The sequence below is a fragment of the Suricata suricatta genome, chromosome 3 (assembly GCF_006229205.1).
Source record: "Suricata suricatta isolate VVHF042 chromosome 3, meerkat_22Aug2017_6uvM2_HiC, whole genome shotgun sequence".
Taxonomy (NCBI): domain Eukaryota; kingdom Metazoa; phylum Chordata; class Mammalia; order Carnivora; family Herpestidae; genus Suricata; species Suricata suricatta.
Window position 1 is genome coordinate 19,255,444 of NC_043702.1, and position 20,893 is coordinate 19,276,336.

The 20,893-nt window shown below is 41.0% G+C and overlaps 1 long non-coding RNA gene across 1 annotated transcript in view; it reads left to right on the plus strand.

Annotated features, from left to right (window-relative positions):
- LOC115286376 overlaps positions 1 to 19,077 on the plus strand; it is a 42,502-nt gene extending 23,425 nt beyond the window's left edge. The window contains exons 3-4 of the long non-coding RNA XR_003906032.1: positions 11,195 to 11,346; positions 18,760 to 19,077. This is a non-coding gene — a long non-coding RNA (uncharacterized LOC115286376). The remainder of the gene's footprint in view (positions 1 to 11,194; positions 11,347 to 18,759) is intronic.
- Positions 19,078 to 20,893: the final 1,816 nt, after the last annotated feature.

Genomic DNA, 20,893 nt, shown 5'->3' on the forward strand with positions numbered 1-20,893 from the left:
ATATATATGGACTTCCCTGAACAACCAAACTGCAGAAAGGAACATAGTGACCTAGGGGGCGATCCACCGGGTCAAAAGGGATGCAGGCATCATTTGACCCACACCACCCTGGCAAACAGAAGAGGGAAGGGAAGGGGCAGGGCTGTCCCTTGGGGGTTCCTTACTTTGCTGCCCTAAAGTCCTAGGTGTCTGATCTGCCCCCAAAACAGTCTGTGGTTAGATTGGAAATGCAATGACTTGAGAAAGGTGCAGGCTTAGGAGAAGCCAGCTGAGAGGGACACTGTCTGGAAGTGGGTGCATCCAAGGGGCCATGGAGGCCGTCAGAAGGCTCCGAGCTGCCTTGGCAGGATGATCTGGGGTTTGCAATCATCCACCTGGATGTCTCTCTGGGGGATTACTTACACACGCCTGAAAAAAAGAACAGCAAGCATTTAACAGAACACAGAAAAGAGGAGAAAAGGTGAGGTGTAGCCGTTGTCAAGTGTAGGAGTGTTTCCAGAAGGGAGAGTAAATGGTGTGTACTCTGAGGGCAGAATATTGGGGAATGGATTTTTTTTTTTTTGAGAAGGTACAGGGACTGATGAAGCTGTGGTCTATCAAAAAGTTTCTTAAATTTTGGGGGCGCCTGGATGGCTCAGTCGGTTAAACGTCCAACTTCAGCTCAGGTCGTGATCTCATAGTTCATGAGTTTGGGCCCCATGTCGGGCTCCTGTGCTGGCAACTCAGGGCCTGGAGCTGCTTCGGATTCTGTGAGCTTCTCTTGCCCCTCCTATGCTCATGCTCTGTCTCTCTTTCTCAAGAATAAATAAACATTAAAAAATTTTAAAAACAGTTTCTTAAATTTTGCTCACAAAGTTTAGGAGGGTGGCAAGCAGTGGTTTGTTGATAAATGTTTAGCAGTTGTCTCTCCAGGGACAAAAGTGCTGGCTTCTGCGGTGTAAGGACTCCCATCTACGCTGCTGATTTCAGATCCCCGGGTGTGAGGCTTCCGAATATGGAGATGGGAAGTGGGTATGGGAGCTGGGGAGAGCCGGCCCGACCCACGGCTGCTTGTAATAACCACACTGAGAAGTTACTAAGCTATGTTCTCAATTCTTGTGGTATAAGAGGCTTCATGGTGTAGTTGAAAAAGTCAGAGCCCAGTGGGAGGGCCAGTTCTGGCCCACCACTCACTCCTAGCTGCATATTCATAATGTGTACACTTTCCTCCTGTGAGGAGGAAACACTGTTCAGTTGAAACACTGAAAGAGTAACATAAACAAGTCTGCCCATCCCTTGCAACTGTAAATGTGTAAGATTTGGTACCACCATTTCTCCTCATTGCTCTGATAGTTCCCGTCTCTGATCCAGCACAGGATTGGGTGGCATTGTCGGTGGGTGGAAAAAATTTTACTCTGCAGCTAATGTGTGGTCCCCTTTTTGAGGAATTGGAAAGAGAAAGCCTAGCTTCCTTCCAGGTAAAGGGCCTGATTGACATAGCCTGATGGGGCTCATGGAGTGTTCTGGAACGCAGCTCCATTCATAGCCCTTGGCTCCTGTGTGTTCCCCAAATAAACACAGACTGTTGATGGTGGTTTCAGATGAATCCCCTTGCAAGTGCCGGCATAGCTGAGTGGCCACAGGGCCTTACCCTCCAGGGAGGGAGCCCTGAGCAGGACTGTTACAAGGGGATGGTGTCAGAGGGGGCCAGGGAGGCGAGGGGGGGGCCCTGAAAGCCAATCACAGCGTCCTGTGGTTTGGCAGTTGGCCTGGGAGCCCTGGGGCCTTCTGGGGGAAAAGCCAGAAAGAGAGGACAGGGTGAGGCAGAGAGGGAAGGGGAGGGGGAACCTGCTTTCATAAGGCAGGGCAGGCTGTGTGTGCAGGTCAGGCTCAGAATTGCTGGCTCTTTCCTGGAATGACTTTCTAGAAGGTAGGAAAGGAAACTAATGTCCACCAGGCAAGGCACGTTTACCATCTCTTTTCGATCTCACAACAACCCTGCAAGGCGGATTTCATCACCGTTTCTCCAATGGGGAAACTGAGGCATGGACAAAAAGACCTGGCCTTGTGCCCCATAAATATGAAATGCTAAGGGTGAGATTCGATCCACCCCATCTGTGCCCAGAGCCTTGCTCTACTTGGTCTTATGCTCTTTTTTGGCACCTCTGGGGTCAAACCTTTGTATCCACCAAACAATCTAGTGCAGCATCTATTTGTCTGATTTTCCTTTGTTTCACTCTCTGTCTTGCAAACAACACTTGCTTTGGTTGTTGGAATGATTGACCAGAAGTATTGTGGAGGCCTCTGGCCACAACAGGGAAGGGACACTTAGCCTGCAGCTTCTCTGTAGGGGCGGGTTCAATGTGCATTTTTCAGGAGGATCTTAGCCGGCTTGGCACAGCCCTCTGGCCGGCAGACTGCTAACAGCACCAATGATTTCTTTAGCTTCTGGCTTTGGAGTTCAGCAACCTGTGTTGAATCGACTGTGTGTCCTCATCAGAGCGTTGACGCTTGTCAGTTGCTCGTTCAAGATCTAGCACAGCTCTCTCTGTCCACTGGCCCTTGTGGCCATGTTCTGCCCTCCAAACTCTCCCTGCACAAACATGAAACTCACCACAGACTCCTCACAAGGGCACTCTCCCCTTGGCTCCCGTTCAGAATAAACAGGCAAATCTCTAGACGCTAAAACCCTGCCCCAGAGTGAAACAAAGCCAGCAAGGCCACCTGCCACCCCTCTTCCCGTACCCAGGGCATCTTCTGTGTCCCTTCTGGGCTCCACTGCCATTTTGTGCTGACTTCTCCACTTAAACACAAACACTAAAATCCCTAAATGCTTTCCTTGAAGAACTTTTGTTGAATTTTTATGGTTTAGAGGTTCTTTTCTTCCTTGTTGATAAAGTGGTTAGTGTTGCTGGCTGGGAGTAACAGCAAGAGATTTTACTGGAGTTTGAGCAAGGTTCATTTATTGTTTTGCAAAGAGGAATACATATAATAGAGCTTCATGGATGGTAGTGATAGCACCAGCCAGCAACGATGGTAAGAGCAGCTAACATTTACTGAACACAGTGCGCCAGGCAATCTAGTAAGAACTTATGAAGATTACATCTTTAAAATTTTTTTAAAAATTAATGTTTTAATTTATTTTTGAGAGAGACAGAGCATGAGTGGGGAGAGGGGCAGAGAGAGGGAGACACAGAATCTGAATCAGGCTCCAGGCTCTGAATTTTCAGCACAGAGCCTGATGTTGGGCTCGAACCCACGAACTCTGAGATCATGACCTGAGCTGAAGTCAGACACTAACCAACTGAGCCAATCAGGCACTCCCATTATGTCTTTAATCCTTACAACAGCTCCATGAAATAGAATCTCTTAACTTTTCTAAAATTTTCATTTGAAGAAAATGAAGTTCAGTGAGGTAAGTTAAAGTTACTTAAATTTTCAAATCTGGTAAAAAAAAAAAGTCTGATGCTAGAATCTGTGTCCTTGACAAATGTTCTATATTGGTAAGACCCCAGAATATGCATGTGTGTGCATCAAAAATATTAAATGTAACCATATAAAATGGCCATTAGGTCAGAAACTAGTATAGGCAAGCTTATGAGGTTCAACCTACAAGAGCAAACCCAGAATCCACTTAATGTTGTCATCAGACATAATTATCTTTGCATTTTGATGCCTTCCACGGAACAAGCCCTTGATCTGTAAATGTTTTCCAAGTATAAGAGTGAGGGATTGAATGTGTGTGTCAGTGGGAGAGAGATGTGAATTACCAGAAACAAAGGCAGGTGTCAATTTAAGGGAGAGGGTCCCGGGGGGAGGGCAAGGGGTGTGTGTGTGTGTGTGCGCGCGCATATGTACCTGAGCCGATGGGGAGGGTCCAAGTCCCCTTTAAAAAGCTCTGCCCTAGCTCCACCTCTTCTGTGAAACTGCCTGACCATTCATGTTTCAATCCCATATTTCTCACTGCTCCCACTGAGGTCTTTTTATCCAAATGTCCACCTAGAACTGAACTGAACAGATGTCCTTTTGAAGAACGTGTTACATTTTAATGGACTCCCCCAAACTCCTTTCTAGCATCAGTTGTCAGGGTTGAGAAAGTACTGGTTTCAGTTGAATGAGAATGGACTTGAGAGAGAATCATGCCGTGGTCCAAGCCCTGGCATCAATCATTTTCTCATGTCACTTGTGCCTTCTCTCTCTTCTCATCACGGATCAAAGTGATGTAAAGCCAGTTCTTTGTAACCTTCAAAGCCCCAGGAGGACCTTGTAGTGAGGGGAGGGTGAGGGAGGTCCATGTGCCTTGGGGTGGGAACTAGACCATCAGAGAAGAAGGTGGGAAAGGTCAGAAGCAGCTTAACCTTGCTAGAGGGAAGGGTCAGGGTACTGGAGGAACAGGGACACCAAACCCTAAGATCCAAGAAGCGGGAAGCCAAAGTTTAGGGCTTCATAACTCCTCTTTGGGAAGCTTTGGACTTGATTCAGCACAGGAATGGAAGGAAGGACACACCCCCAGGGAAGCATTGTAAGAAGTATGAGGCTCAGGAAGACCGGGCTTCTGCTTCCCCTACTAATATGGCCTCCATGTATTTTAATTTTTCATTGCAATTCCACTCAGCGAATATGTTTTTACTACCTTCCCAAATAAATGTGTTTGTTTATTGCAAATTATACTCACTTGTTACCATACTGATATATCATGTGCATTCTGAGACTGACACAAAAACATAAACAACAGAGAAGAAAAAAATAAGTAAGCATGGAAGTAACATTTTCTTTCTACACCCTCGAGGAAGCATTTTGTGTTTCCCTTGGGTGAACGCGTGCCATTTTGGAGAATTTTGGATTAGAAAAGCTCTGCCAGGACAGATACAATGTAAATTGCATATGTAATGTTTTAGCAGCCTCATTTTTAAAATGTAAAGAGAAATCCATGAAATTAGTTCCAGGAACACATTTTATTTAGCACAGTACCTCCAAAAAATATTATCATTTCAACACATAATGAACATACGATTTAGTAATGGGTTGTTTTGTAACTAAGTTTGGAATCTGGTGCATATTTAACATTCACAGCACATCTCCCTCTGGACAAGCCACATTTTAAGTTATCAGCAGTTACACATGGCTAGTGGCTACTGTATTAGCACGGGGATGGAGGAGTGTGACCTCGGGAAGAATGGAAGTCCTAGGGAACATGTGCCTGGAGTCAAGGCTGAGAACAATAGAATCAGGATGTTAATCTGCCATTGTCCACAGTGTGAGCCGTGATCTTCCAGGTCCTTTGACTAGACAGCCTTAATGTATGCATATCTAGTTCAGGGTCATATGTTCCCATTTAAAGAGAATTACACATAAATACATACACACATGACTGTAATAAAAATGTATACAAATACGTAACAATGAATATTGGTCACCATGGAGATACGATATTGAATAGTAGTAGATTATTAAAATTTTCTTTGTATGTGTCTATATAGTTTGAATTGTCAAAATCCATATTTCTTTTAAAAATAACTTTAGGGGCACCTGGGTGGCTCAGTTGGTTGGGTGATCAGCTTTGGCTCAGGTCATGATCTCATGGTTCATGGGTTCCAGCCCCACACCGGGCTCGCTGCTGTCAGCATAGAGCCTGCTTCGGATCCTCTGTTCCTTTCTTTCTCTGCCCCTCCTGCTCACATGCTCTCTAAAAAATATAATAATTTCAAATGACAATAATTTTTATAAGGACCTGTATTATTTTTTATTAAGTATACAATCTTAATTCTTATAAAATAACATTTATTTCATCATCAAGACCTGGACCTGCCCATAGAGCCACTATGTTCTACTTAATGAATAAGAATTTTTTTTTTTGGAAGAGGGAGGTTGAGTTTCGGGTTGTGAGATAAAATATAGGATGACAAGTTAATTTGAATTTCAGATAAACAATGATTAATTTTTAGCATAAGTAGGTCTCACAAAATATTTCCTTGGAATGATTCAGGCATAAACTCACTATTTACATGGGACATACACATTTCTACTAAAAGAATTATTCATTGTTTTCCTGAAATTCAGATTTATCTAGGTGTTCTTTATTTATATTTACCAAACCTAGAAACCCGATTTGGCTTGTCACGATCACAAACGAGCAGCAATGGTCTTGAGAGTCGCTTTTCTCTGCACCTGGAGGAAAGAGTTGTTTCCCAGAGGATTATTCCCACCAGGGGCTCCCACTGAGATACCGTGTGGAGGTGCCTCTCATCCATCCAGCCTTGATACAACAATTATGAAAGTAGATTCGTCTCCCAGTCTCTCTTCTTTCCCTATATTCCCTCCAGAGAAGACCTTAAGTTTTCCTATATTTGAATTTCTCTTCTAGAGAATTCTAGAATTCTTCTTCTAGAGGTGTTTTTAGAAACTTGACTGCAGAGAAATATTACAGTTCTTCAGTGTCCCTGATAAGCACATGGAAGGCAAAGCCACCTGTTTTATTTGCCTACATGTTTAGTCTGGGCTCTCAAAGAATTGATAGTATTTTATGAAGAATCTACTCCACTGTTTTTATTACATATCTATAAGCAGCACACAGTGCTGGCAAGTTGTGATCGTGTGCGTCTGTGTGCATGCGGACGCGCACACTTACATGCACACCTGCATATGTATAGTCAGTAATCCTCACCTTATACCCAGGGCCTTTCTGCTGCTTGTTACTAACTGCTGGTGTTCAGATGGACATTAACTTACATCAGGCTAGCAGAAAACCAAAGCACATCACATTTCACGCAGCCTCTATTGGTCAAATTCTAGTTTTTGATTCACCAGTGAAGGTTTTGTTCTTTCCTATGGATGATCCAGGGATAACCTCAGCCTCAAATTGTTTCTGTGGCTTCACCCCCAAATGCAAATCTTTGAGATATTAGCCAGGCACCTGCCTCATGAAGCCACAGTGCTCTTTTCCTGGGGTTTTAATGATGCAAAAATCCTTTGATCCAGAGCTTTCTAACGTCTAAGCCATTAGCAGAATTGCTTTTTCCATCACATCCCTCTTCACTGGATTCAATTGGTTCTTGTCTATAGAGTTCATACCACAGATAGGAAGACGGACACCCTAGTCTCCAATTATCCCTGTAGGCATCTTGAATGTGAGCCAGGCTAGTGTGACAGTCACATCAGCTTTCCTGAACTCATGCCTTCATCCTACCCTGTCCCTACCCTCTCAGGTGCACAATAATTGCAGGCCAGAGACTTGGGTGAGTACAGTTTCTAGAGATGTGTCAGATGGGGAGGAAATTCTACTTGGAAGCCTGCAATGGTACTGCAAAGTCATGTTCATCCTCCTGTTCCTGGAAAACAGCAGCAATCACTATCAGGGAAAATTCCTGGATGTCAGTAAACATACTACAAGTCGGAGTGAGAGGGTGCAAAAACTGAAATTGAGGTAAAAAAAAAAAAAGGTTAATACATCAAAAAGGGCAAGAAAAACAACATATGCACTTCTTGGGAATCTTGGAAGAAAAAGGATGCTGCTATTTTGAATAATTAGCATTAATGAGACTAACTGCAAACAAGAGACTCTGATTTCCAGGTCCCAGGGAGTCCTGTCCCATCCACCGCAGGCTCTCCTCTCCTTGTGCTGCACCTTTTCTTTTATTCCCACTGCTCAGCTTCTTATATTAACTCTTTTATTTCCTTTTTTCTTTTCTTTTCTCTTTTCCTTCTTTTCTTTTCTCCCCTTCCCCCTTGCCCCTCTCCTCTCTTCTCCTCTCCTCTCCTCTCCTCTCCTTCTCCTCTCCTCTCCTTCTCCTCTCCTCTCCTCTCCTCTCCTCTCCTCTCCTCTCCTCTCCTCTCCTCTCCTCTCTTCTCTTCTCTTCTCTTCTCTTCTCTTCTCTTCTCTTCTCTTCTCTTCTCTTTTCTCTTTTTTTGGACAAGGAGCCAGTCTTGCCCTATGGCCTGGATTTTAGAACATCACAAAAGTGAAAGTTTTACCATGAATTCTTTTGGCAGAAAGGTTTTCATTTGTACAATGGACATTCTTAGTAAAGACAAATGTATCTTCCTAAAAAAATAAATAGGTCTGAGTTCTTTAAAATACTGACCATGTTGGGGTGCCTGGGTGGCTCAGTTGGTTAAGCATCCGACTTCAGCTCAGGTCATGAACTCACGGTTCGTGGGTTCGAGCCCTGAGTTGGGCTCTGTGCTGACAGCTCAGAGCCTGGAGTCTGCTTCAGATTCGTCTCCTTCTCTCTCTGCCCCTCCCCTGATCGAGCTCTGTCTCTCTCCCTCTATCTCTCTCAAGAATAAATAAACATTAAAAAAAATTTTAAATACTGAGCATGCTGATAATGCATCTAACTCACATGACACCCTTTCTCTGGAAATTCTGGTTATCAGGAAGGGTTTGTTAGCTTCCCCTCTCCTTAATTTCTCTAAGAGACCAGACAGCACCTAAGTCATCCTTTATAAATATATGCAGGAAGCTAAACTCAGTTGATGATACACCTCAGGAAAGAGCTATTGAAAGATGGATGGAAGAATGAATAATGAATGGATCTTCATATGCTTTGTGTTCTGCTAGAAAGAGATTAAGTCCACATTCAGAATAAGGTGGTGGCAGCAGAGGGACTTCGAACGTTCTAATACATCACGGGGTTTGCCTCATACACATCCTATACCCATACTGGGTAGCTTTTATGCACGCTACTTCAGATTTCCAAATCTCAGTTTCCATAGTTATTAAATAGGAATAATAACATCTATTTTGCCACCACTCATGGTGATTATAGTCAATGATACCATAAAGAACTCCACAAATGTGAGGGACTAATATTACGAACCACAGTGGAAAAGGTTACAGCCACAAATTTGAAAAGCAGACATGAAGGTGTAATTCAGAGAACAAGAAATAAAGAGTATCATTTGACATGGAAGAGTTCAACCTCACTTGTACTCAAAAAATAAGAGTTATGCTGAAATAATGTATTTTAGGGATTCATACGTTTGGCTCCAGCCTTGTATGCTCAACGACATCAGCTTTTCAGCTCGAGCTTGTTTCTTCTTCAACATCAATTCTGCCATCTCTCAGTTTGTGTGTGGTTAAAACCGTGTGACCTCATAGGACTATCAGAAGTAGCCCATGTAACAGGGTTAGTAGTATGAATGATACATATGCATATGCAAAATCAGGTAAGCATCCTAGTGATGATTTCTCTGTGTGCTGTGTGTTAAAGTTCTTTATTTGAAGTAGAGATGTATATAACTTATTGAAAGAGTAAAATATTGCAATAATTATAATGATCATTAAAGCTGTTAATTTCATGAACATAAAATAATTGCTAAGAATTTCCAATTAGTGGAATAAAATGGAAAATACATCTCCAGTTAATACTAACATTAAGAGAAGACATTAGCTTGATAAATTTAGAAAGAGCATGCTTTTTGAAGTAAAACACATAAACATTTCAATAAGAATGAGTCAGAATAATAAGATATATTCCCTGATAAGCATATGTAGATAATTATTTTGATCTCTGAGAATTTTTTTGCTTACTTGTTTTCATTTATTTATTTATTTATTCATTTATTTATCTTTGTATATTTGCATTTATAAAGTAAAATTAATATGAAGCAAGATACAAAGTAGCCTTTAAGCACTATATTCAGTTTTTAGTTATTGTATTTGATTTAGATCATGAATCACTCAAAGAGCATATAATTTATTAATTTTCTAAATATACAATGAAGCTAGGAAAAAAGCAGAATGTTTACTTTGTCATCTCAAAATTTATGAAGGCTGAAAGGTCAACATCCTTGATGCATTCTATATTGACATAATTAAGAATATTAAATCTGAAAAAAGAAAAGTTAGAGAAAAATCAGTGCTACCAAAATATCTTACATCACCATAATCACAGATGGAAGAGATTTTATTTAATATCACACTCAACATTCAGTAATGAGTGCATGAGCAAAATAACACCTGACCTGGGAAAATGCTATTTTTGCATTATAATTAAAAGTTTAAAAATTTAACTTAAATATTTCATATTAAAATTTATCATTATAATTACATTTTTAAACAATTTCAGAATACTTTTGGTATCCCCACATTTTACTTTCTGATAGTGATAATATTTGTCTTCACCTTTTATTTCAGACAGATATAATTTTAGCATTTCCCATTTCTTATTTGGCCAAAATATTTTTTCAGTGTGTGCCTAAATATATTTTTTAAAAAGACTTAAGTCAGATCCTTCCACTGGCTAAATGTAATGAGACAGGTGCTCACATACAGTATCAGGAGAATACAGAACAATTTTCCTGGAAAGTAATTTGTCAACATTTTTGAAAAAGGAAAAGCAATCACTGTAATGGCTGCCACAAAAATCTGATGTTTCCATTATACCCCAAAAGGTACCCAGGAAAACAATAAACTACATAAAATGCATTCATCAACTTAACTACATCGCTGGTAAGAATGTCACATGGTACAAGCCTTATGAGAGGTATTCGGTAATATTGAATAAAATCATATACAGGTGTATCTTTTGGCCTGACAATATCACTTCTAGGAATTCCCTTGAGGACCCAAAGAATTATACGTTGCAGCAATATTTATAATTGCAAAACTATGGGAAACAGACTCTATACCCACACATAAAAGAGTTGTTTCATAAACAATGTTAAAATCACACAGTGGAGTATTCTGTGCAGGAAAAAAACAATAAAGAAAGAATTCTACGAACTAAGGTTGAGTGATTTGCAGGATATATTAAGTGGAAAAAAGCAAACTACAAAGAAGTATAAATAGTATGCTACCTTTTGTTCCAGAAAGATGGATAAAGAAGCCAAAAAAAAAAAACCATATACTGCTTATAAAAAATAATAATAATACAGTAAGGATAAGTTAGAAACTAGTGAGACTGGTTTCTATATTATTTTCTGTTCTAGTGGTGTTTGAAAACAAAGCCCATCTCTTAACTCACTGTCTGTAGGTCAGAAGTCCAGGTGTACTTGACTGGGGTTTTGCTAAGAGTCTCATAGGTACAAAATCAAGGTGTCAGTCAGTGTGAGTTCTCATCTGAAGACTCTGGGGAAGAACCCAATTCCAAGTGTATGCAGGTTGCTGGCAGAATTCAGTTTTTCGCAGCTGTAGGACCTGGAGTCCACGTTTCCTTGCTGGCTTTCAGCCAAAGGCTACTCAGTTCTCAAATTCCTGTGCTCCTTGCCACAGGTTCCTCTCCATCTTCAAGAAAGCAATGATGTGTCAAGTCTTTTAAATTGCTCTGACTTCTGATATCAGCCTGAGAAAACTCTGCTTTTAAAGAACATTATCAGGAGAGTGCTACCACATCATAGGCACAGACTCCATGCACACTTGAAGGGGTAGGTATTTACAATGGTCAAGGTCATTGATGGTCATTTTAGAATTCTGTCCACCATAGTTACTTATAAAGGGTGAGTGAGAAGAAGGTTGGAAGAATAGATGGAATGAGGAGAATGACACTTTTTGGCACATATCTATTGTACGGTTCAGACTTTGGGAATTATGTTAACATTTTGCATAGCTTTAAAAACAAAAAGTAAGCAAGGAGAGGAGAAAAAAGTTTTAAAATGTGATTCAAACAAAAGCAAGTGAACCAAGCCAAAAATCAAATAAATTATATAACCATACTGAAGTGGGAAAGAAAATCTAACCTGAATAATTTCTGGACATAATATTTAAACTACATGCCTAAAGGCTAAAGAAAAAAAAAACCACAATTTTTAAACAAATATTGAACTCTAGTTAATAGGCTTCTTTTGTTCAAAGAAGCATGGGTTAGTAATTTTGAAAATACTTTTTATGTTTTAAACAAATAAGCACATATATAGTGTGAAATGGGTGCCATATTTCTCATTGGTGGATGAGAAGCCTCCAACTATGCATGGGGGAAAAATGGAATGAATCCTGTGCCACTGAATTGAAATGTAGGTATCCATGGAAACTCGTGGTTTCTAGTACATAGATCTAGACATAGATAGTATATATGCATACACATAAGCTTGTATGTATGAGTGGATGTGCCTGCATATATCTGTTTTCTATATTTGCTGATAGGATCTAGAAACAATGATGCCCATAGCATGGATCTAAATGCCTTTTGCCACTAAAAGGAATCAAGATTCTTTTGAGAAATGGTTGAATCTGGGGCTGGATCAGGAAAAAATACAAAATGAGATGACATGATGATAATACCCTTTTGTGCCAAAAAGTAAGAAAGTGCACAAAGAATGATGTAGATATGTCAAATGGACACAGTAACCAGTCTGAAAGAGCCTGGACTGGTGAAATCTGGGACAATCTGAACATCCAAATAATCACGTTGTCCTGGGCAGGTCTTGATAGTGTGAAATTTTTGATGGCTAGACATTGGCAAGCGTTCTGTTCTCCATCCTGTTCTGTGGCAAGGGCTGAAGAACTCCCAGGGTTTTCAGGGTGTAGGGAGGAACCGTTCACACATGACCCATCCCAATCCAGAGAGGTAGAACTTTCTCCCAACACAATGAAAAGGGAGATTCTAACTCTCTTAATCAGTTGCAGTAGGTAAGACTTATCTGAGTATTTGTAGGAGCCTGAAATTTGGGGGACTAAATTTCTTGGTGGATTAGTGCTAATGCCTTAAAAATCACTCCTGTTCAGTCATGGCTCAGGCTCTTGCCTCTATTGTCCCCTTTGCCAAGTGATCAGGTGCAACAGACTTATTGTATTTGATAATGTACTTTACCTTCATGTAGTAACTCTCCAGGGCAGTGCCTTTCTGCAATGAGAAAAATGCCAGTTTCCACTTTCTCTGCCTCTAACTGATCCTGCTGTATAGATTAGATGTTTTTATTTAGCAGGAAAGGAATAGAAGCCTTATCCTGGATACATGCTTTGCCTCCTCCAAACCAACCACTTCTAGAGACGTATGTGGAAGAATTACTGGTGAAGCTGTCATAGTAACATAAATATATATATAACGTTGTATTACACACATTATAAATATTCATATACACATATTTCTGATTCCTTTGAAGGTCAGTTGCAGACATGCTACTTTTTCCCTAAACACTATGATGTCATAGCATGTACTTCCTGAAAATGATGACATTCTCTTACATAAATACAAAACGATGATCAGACCTGGGAAGGTAATATTGATGCAATGCAGATATGATCTAATCTCAGGCCTTATTTATATTTTGCCAAATGTCCCCATGATGTTTTGAAGAACAAAAGAAAATTCTGAATCATGCTTTGCTTTTGGCCGCCATGTCCCTTGAAGCTGCTTTAATTTAGAAGTCCTTCAGTCTTTTTTTTTTTTTTTTGGCCATTAATGATATTGACAGTTGAGAAGAGTGCCCCAGTTATTTGGTAGACGGTCACTCAGTTGGGTTTGTCTGGTGTTTCCTCTCCATTAGATTTAGGCAATGTGAGTTTAGCAAGAGTATTAGGAGATACAGGGGCCAAGTGTGAAAGGTCCTCTCTGAATGCAACAGGAAGCCACTGAGAAGTAAAGCTTCTTCAGGACTTTTGAGGAGACCTAAAGACTCTTATCTGACCTCTTGAATAGAAATAAGTCAGGCAGAGAAGGATAGATACCATATGTTTGCACTCATAGCTCTAACAGGAGAAACCTAACAGAGGACCATAGGGAGAGGAAGGGGGAAAGAGAGCTGGGGAGAGTGAGGGACACAAATCATGAGAGACTATTGAATACTGAAAATGAACCATGGACTGAAGGGGGAGGGGGAGGGAGGGAAGGGTGTGATGGTCATGGTGGGGAGCACTAGGTGTTATATGGAAACCAATTTGAAAATAAACTATTAAAAAAAAAGAAATAACATTTCCCATCAATATCAGATACATGCTTTCCCAGTTGCCTCCTCCCAGTTGAGTTCCTATTTTTTCTAAACCTAGTGATCACTGTCAATGCTGCTAAAACCAAGAGATACACTTTGCTACTTGAAAACATCTGGGCCTCATGACTAACACCAGACTCTACAACCTACCCTGTCAATTCCATCTGTTCCCTAAATAAGTCTCCTTCTCTGTGATCAAATTCCATCCTTAGCCATGGTATCATCTGCTTCTCCTTGCCTAGGGGCACCAGCCACCTCAGACTGCTAGCCCAGCAGCTCAGGCCAACTGTTAACGTACAGTGATCCAGACTTCTGTTTGGCTCTGTGCTTTTTAATATTAGATTTTGTGCAGTGATGGTTTCTGGGCTCATTTTAGGTATATGTATGTTGCTGGTACATCCTAGGTAGGCCTCTACTTCTCTCGCTGCTAACTAACCTTCAAACCCAGAATAAAGTCTTAGCATTAGCTCTTAAGGAAAATCCAATTTGAAGCATAATCAAAAGTGATATGAGAAAAGCCACATTTTTTCCTTAGGGTCTGAACTAGCCTAGGCCATTTGGTCTATGGTAGATCAGGCTGTGGAGTCTGTTAAGGAACTGTGTAAAGTGTGCCTCGATTTGGTCCTCCAAATGACAGTGAAGTTTGAGGCGGGCACAAGGAAAATGATCTCGTGCACCTACAGCATCTGCTACTATACCGACCAATCAGATTAACAATTCTTCTCCCTTAGGGGAGTGTCTGGGGGTGGTGATGGGTGCCTAGTCCTCATTCACCAGTGATCAGAGCAGGAGATAAGCCATGGTCATATTAAATGGCGCCTAACAGAAATGACACCTATAAATTTGAGTATCTTCTGCCTCTTCTCCCAGTATGTACCTTACAAGTAGAGGCTGGTCTCTTATTCATTTCGGATCTCCTGACACTTCATTAAACATAGCTAGGAAAACTCTTGGATATAACTTTGATTCTTTGGATTGTACTAAGAGTATAATTTTGTTTGAAAACAATGGTATGTTAGTTATCTATTGTGGCATAGCCAATTATCCCAAAACTCAAAGGCTTAAAACAAAACTGCTTATTATTTCAAAGTTTCTGTGGGTTGGGAATTCAAGAGAAGTTTAGCTGGGTGACTTTGGCTATATTTAAAATGATAGCCAAGCAATCACATGAAGGCCTTGACCTGGACTGAAGGATCTGCCTCTAAGATGGCATACTTGTGTGGCTCTTGGCAAGAAGTCTTAGTTCCTCACTGGCCATTAGTAGGTGGCTTCAGTCGCTTCGCATGTGGAGCTCTCCACAGGGCTCTGTCTTCATGTTATGGCAGCTGGTCTATCCCAAAGCAAATGATGGAAGAGAGGATGGAAGACTGAAGGTACAATGTCTTTCATCCACTCTTGGAAGTCATACACCATCATTGTGCCTCCTTTTATTCGTCACAAGTAAGTCACTAAGTACACTACAGTACTTAAGAGGAAGGGAATTAAGCTCTGTCTCCTAAAAGAAGTTGTAGTAATTGTGGGCATATTTTAAAACTACTGACTTCATGAGGCCCTATAATGAGAAGGACCCCATGCTTGCCATACTTTGCCATTGTCATGGCAAAATTCTTAGTAAAAAATTCAATGGGACCATGGGACATGAGAGAGCCACAGTGAAAGTGCTCACTGCTGCTTCTTGGAATTCCATTTGCATACAATGTTCATGAAATCCTGTGAGCATGGAATTCTGGCAGAATGCACTAGAGTTCAGTGAGACTCAAAGCAAGTACCAGTCAAGCAGATGATGTCTAGGACGGAGTGATTAGGGCCTCCAGCAGTCAGAAGAGGCCACGTTTTCCTTTAGAACACTTTGAATCTAATGTGCTTCAAAGGCAATGGCATTCCAAGAAAGAAGAGTGAGTAAAGAATCTTATCATGTACTTTATTACTCATATTACTTCCTTGTCAGTTAACCACTTATGTGAAAAAGAGTGCAAGAAAGAAAAGGAAAGTTTGGGCACCTCACTATTCCTTTTTTTCTCAGCCTTCTCTACTCACCAGTAACTCAAGAACAGAGAGTGTTTCTATATTAAGAAGTGAAATAAAAATATCTGAACTCGTTTTGTGCAATTTTTATATTGTTCTGGTAAGAATGAAACATCTGTGCCTCTATGAACTACAAAATATGACTTGTGTGATTTCAGTGATTCCTCATAGGAATGAAATGCTCTTATATTTGCATTTAAAAGTGTTACTGCACAATGTAAGTGTGAGTAGTAAAATCCATGCTAGTAATGTAGAATTTTAACTTTCTTTCCTTACAACAAAATTAAATAGCAGATTAAAAAAATACTAGGACAAAGTAGAAGACATTGTGGAAGAATGGAAATAGCTCTAAATTTTACTACCTTTAGTGATAATTTTTTCCTGTTTTCTGAATAAGAAATCCCACATTTTCATTTTGCACAGAGTCTGAAAATGAGGTAGCCATGTGGTCTTGGCTTGTTCTGCCATTCCCTGCTTCATAATGACTCTAAAATGACTTATTTCTCCAAACTTCAGTTTCCTCTTCTATAAAATGGGGATCTCAGTAGTATATATCTTATGAGGTTGTTAAAAGGATAAAATGATAAGTGGCTTGAAATGCACTTAGCATAGTGTCTGGCTGGCATATGCTCCACAAACCAATGATAAATGGTCAATAAATAGATGATGGTATTGCCAGCTGGTAACCACTGGGGATATGGACCTACCCTGGTGTAAAGGCCCATTTGGTCCTGAGAATGGAACATTGACTTTTCAAGAACATGGGTGAGTCCTTTTCTGGTTAGGCCACGTTGAGAGAATGTAGCCTCAGAGAAAAGATCCTCACTAGCTTCTTACTCTTGTGCTGAACTTAGCTTAAAAAGAATCAGGGGCACCTGGGTGGCTCAGTCGGTTAGGCCTCTGATTTCGGCTCAGGTCAGATCTCACGTTTGTGGGTTCGAGCCCCGCATCGGGCTCTGTGCTAACAGCTAGCTCAGAACCTGGAGCCTGTTTCCAGTTCTGTGTCTCCTTCTCTCTCTGCGCCTCCCCCTCTCATGCTCTGTCTCTCTCTGTATCAAAAATAAATAAAACATTAAAAAAAATTTAAAAAAAAGAATCAACCCATTTGCCCCAAATAATAAAGGCAAGGAGTTCTTAGAATCAATGATTCCAACATTATGATTTTACATATGTAAAACTGAGGCTCAGAGAGAAGAAATAAGGACCCTGGTCACCTGTTTAGAAACTGGCAGGATTGAGTCTTGAGTTGAATATTTTTGACTCCTAGTCCCATCCTTGGCCCTTTTACTTCTCAGACTTCTAACTTCCCATGCACACTTCCAGCTGAACTTATACTCAGGAAGAACGTTCTCTCATGGAAGCCAGCTAGCTGACACTGGTGCTGGAGGCCTCATTTGGAAACCAGCAGAGCAGAACACCTGCTTCAAGGACATGGAGGGTTAGGTCCCATTAGTAGAACACTTTGGGAGCCTGTGATGCTTAGCTCTCCATGAATTCAATTGAGTGGCATTCACAAGAACAGTGATAAGTTATGTTTTCATAGTCTACTCCATGCTGAGAGAAGCACTGGGAAGGCAGATGAGATGTGCAGTAAAGAAACATGAGTTGCCTCCTTGATCTTCACTTTTACCCTTGATAAAGATATTCCTCAGAAAACAAATACAATAACTCAGCTCACTCCTCATGGTGGAGGGGGTGGGGCTGGTGATGAGGGAGGAAGTGCCTCACAGTCCATGAATAAATCATAATATTGCCATTTGGTAACCATTGGAAATGTAAATCTCCTCTGGAGAATGAAGTGGTGGTGGTAGAGGAATAGAGGAGGGGGTAGTGGAATTGGATGGTGGGGGGTGTGTGGGGATGGAAGAGGCAAAGGGAGTGCAGAGAGGGAGGCAGTGCTAGAGGAGGTTGTGATGGGACAGTGGTGAAGGGAATGGCAGTGGAGGTGGGGTGGGGAGGTGATGGTGTTATTTGGGGAGATGATGGTGGACTCGGTGGGGAGGCATGCTGGGTTAGGTGTATAGGGCCGGATGCAGAGGATGGAATGTGGCATAAGAATCAACCCAGAGTTCTGCATGCATCTGATCATAGTTTTCTCTGTTCAAAGATCTGCTTCACTTATATGTTGCTAAACTCTGAACTGCTTACTGTGGCACATCACCACCTCTTGAATTTCATCTGCCTCCAAATTTTTTATTCCTTTCACCTTCCTCTCCAGTCAAACCAAACTCCCTGACATACTTTGCAGTTTCATGCCATCCCAGTGCTGTAGTGATGATTGTTACCTTTGCAAATGTTGTCTCCACTGCACTTAGAAGAAATGCCTTTCCCGGTCTTCACTTGTCCTTTAAAACTCAGACAACCATCAAAATGCCCTCCTCACTTTCCTCCCAGAGCCTCTGCTGGGCCATATGCTCACCTCATCTCCCTCAGGTCTTACCACTGACTAACACTGTTTAAGCGCTGACTCTGGTTTGCTGGAATGAGTGGAAGCTACTGCTGGGGACAGCTAGGATGAAGGACTGGAGACCTGAGAGGAATTGATATATAACTTACAACTAAGAGGGAAATGGGAAGTGGAATAAGCAGGAGGGAGGATGTGCAAGGCATTTTTTGTTGGTGGACTGGGGGTAGCAGGAAGGAATGGAAATAAAAGGTAAGATGAGACAAAGACTCCAGGTCAAAAAGTGTCTCAGTCTGGGCAAGATGGAGGCTCCTTTGGAAGTAAGGTCCATGGGAAGGTTTCAATTCCTCCAAGAGATGGAATTTTCCCTGTTTGTCTTGAATGTTAAATTCACTCTCTTATTGTACTGTATCTCAGATGAATTGACCCTGGGATTCATCTTTGGAAACTTCTGAAATTTGATCACTGCCACTTTTTCTCCTTAGAGTTGTATCTCAATCACTGACCTAAGCCATCAATGGAAAAGAAGACTCTACCTAACTGTTAAGTCCTTGGGATCATCTACCTCCAGTGTTCCCGCCATTTGGTGCCAATCTTTTCCTGTACTTGATTGGATGTGGAGGGCAAGGGGAATTTCCTCCTACCCATGAGCACCTTGTCTTACCTCAGAGATGCCACCCCCAGCCCTTCCAGGGCCATCTTGCCTAGCTCTTGCCCCCAGAGAGCTCTGTCTCTCACACTTTACAAATTATGGCAAGAGAAGAATGCAAAATAATACAATAACAAAAAGTTTAATGACAGTCTCCTCTGCTGTAATGTGCTATTTGCCTTATTAAGAAATCCAATATTATTGGAAATCATGCTATCAAAAACACTATGACTCTGGGAAAATACAAGTTATTGACAAAAGAAGTGTAGATTAAAAAGGGTAATTTTTCCCTCAAGAAATGTAAAAAACATTAAAGTTGATTTTTATAGTTTTTAAATTATTTTATGGCTGAAGTAAGCCAAATATAGCAACTTGATTATCAAGTGACCAAAATAAATTTAAATACCTCTAAGAAAAATTCTCAAGGAGGGAAACATGCTCCAAGTTAGCAAGTATCTAGATAAATTTTAAACCAGTTCCCAGTTATCAATGTTAAACAAAAATGTAAGCTACCAAATGAATAGCCAGCTACTCAGACGAAGCAGCTGTGGATTCCTATAATGTCTTTGAAAGTTTCTTTTTTTACCCTAATATATGCCTATGTGTTATACTAGTCACTGATTACAGGAGCATTTTAACCAACAGTAGAGGGCATGAGGCCAGGTACACAGAGTGAGGTTATGTAACCTGAGTAATGACAGAAATGATTGCAATACAAAGGGACAATCTGTAAAGAGTTGAGTGTAAAAAATAAAAATTAGTATCTTCATTTTTACATTGCTTATAAAATGGATACCATAAAGCTTTAAAGGAAATATATTTACAGGAGCAAAATACGGTACAAGCTGAGGGGGGAAGGTGGTACTGATCAGCCAGGCTAGGAGGATTGGTAAAATACAAGGAGAGAGAGAGTCTGATTTCAAGATGAAAAGAGCTGATCCAGAAGTGAAGAAGGAACTAAGAGGCCAAGAAGCAGACATACATATGACAGGCCCAAGGCAGTGGATCTGGACTGCAGGGACTGGGGATGGAGTCAAAGGGAGAAGAGAGCGGGAGAAGAGACAATTAAATGTCTCAGTTTAGACACATGTTCCTGAGGATTGAGCCAGGACACCGGTAGAATGGCCAAGTGATGTGGCCATGATCTTCAGCTCTAAGAATGCTAGAGTGGGAGGGACCCCAGAACTCATCTAATTTAAACCATTCATTATCAGGAGAGTAAAAAAAGAGGCCATGAGTTACCCAAAGTTATGGAACTGAATGTTCCAACTTTACTTCACTGCAAAGTCAGTTATAGATTTTATGTGAGTGCTCAGGATTTACATCAGAATATATCTTTCTCCTCTAGAAATAGAAGGTAGAAAGATGATTGGTTCCACTCGAAATAGCAAATGTGGTGAAAGAATTAGCTCTAAATTCCCTGCCCAAATTAATATCTAGTCCTCCAGTACCAAGTTCAAGGTATGTGCTAGGCACAAGGCAGGAGCCACAGGCTGAAAGATTGCTTCGCTGCTAGACTGTAAGCCTTTCGGGGTCAGGGACCAAATTTTATTTACCGTTACATCTCCAACATCTGAGCAATAGTCACCTTTTCAGAAATATTTGTGTCTTTCAGCCAGTAATGACTATATCCCAAGGGTCCCTTGTATCCCTATTCTTCTCATATTACATAGAGAGTCACTGAGATCAGAGAAGTAAAGAGAAAAATGTACAGTCACAGAGTGAATTAAGAGCAGAACTCAAGTCTGCCCTTCCCTTTGTCTTCACCATTGTTTTGGCTACTCTTTCAAGAGGTCTGGGATACAGGTAAGGGCCGAAACAAAAATGAATCATAACACAGCAGTTGAATAATCTGAAAGGCAGAGTCTAGACGAAAGATCTATAAACTGGAAAATGAAAACCCAGTAAGAATTCCTTTAGAGTCTAAGGCCGGGATTGTTTATAACCACCTTGGTATTTGCAGCATCCAA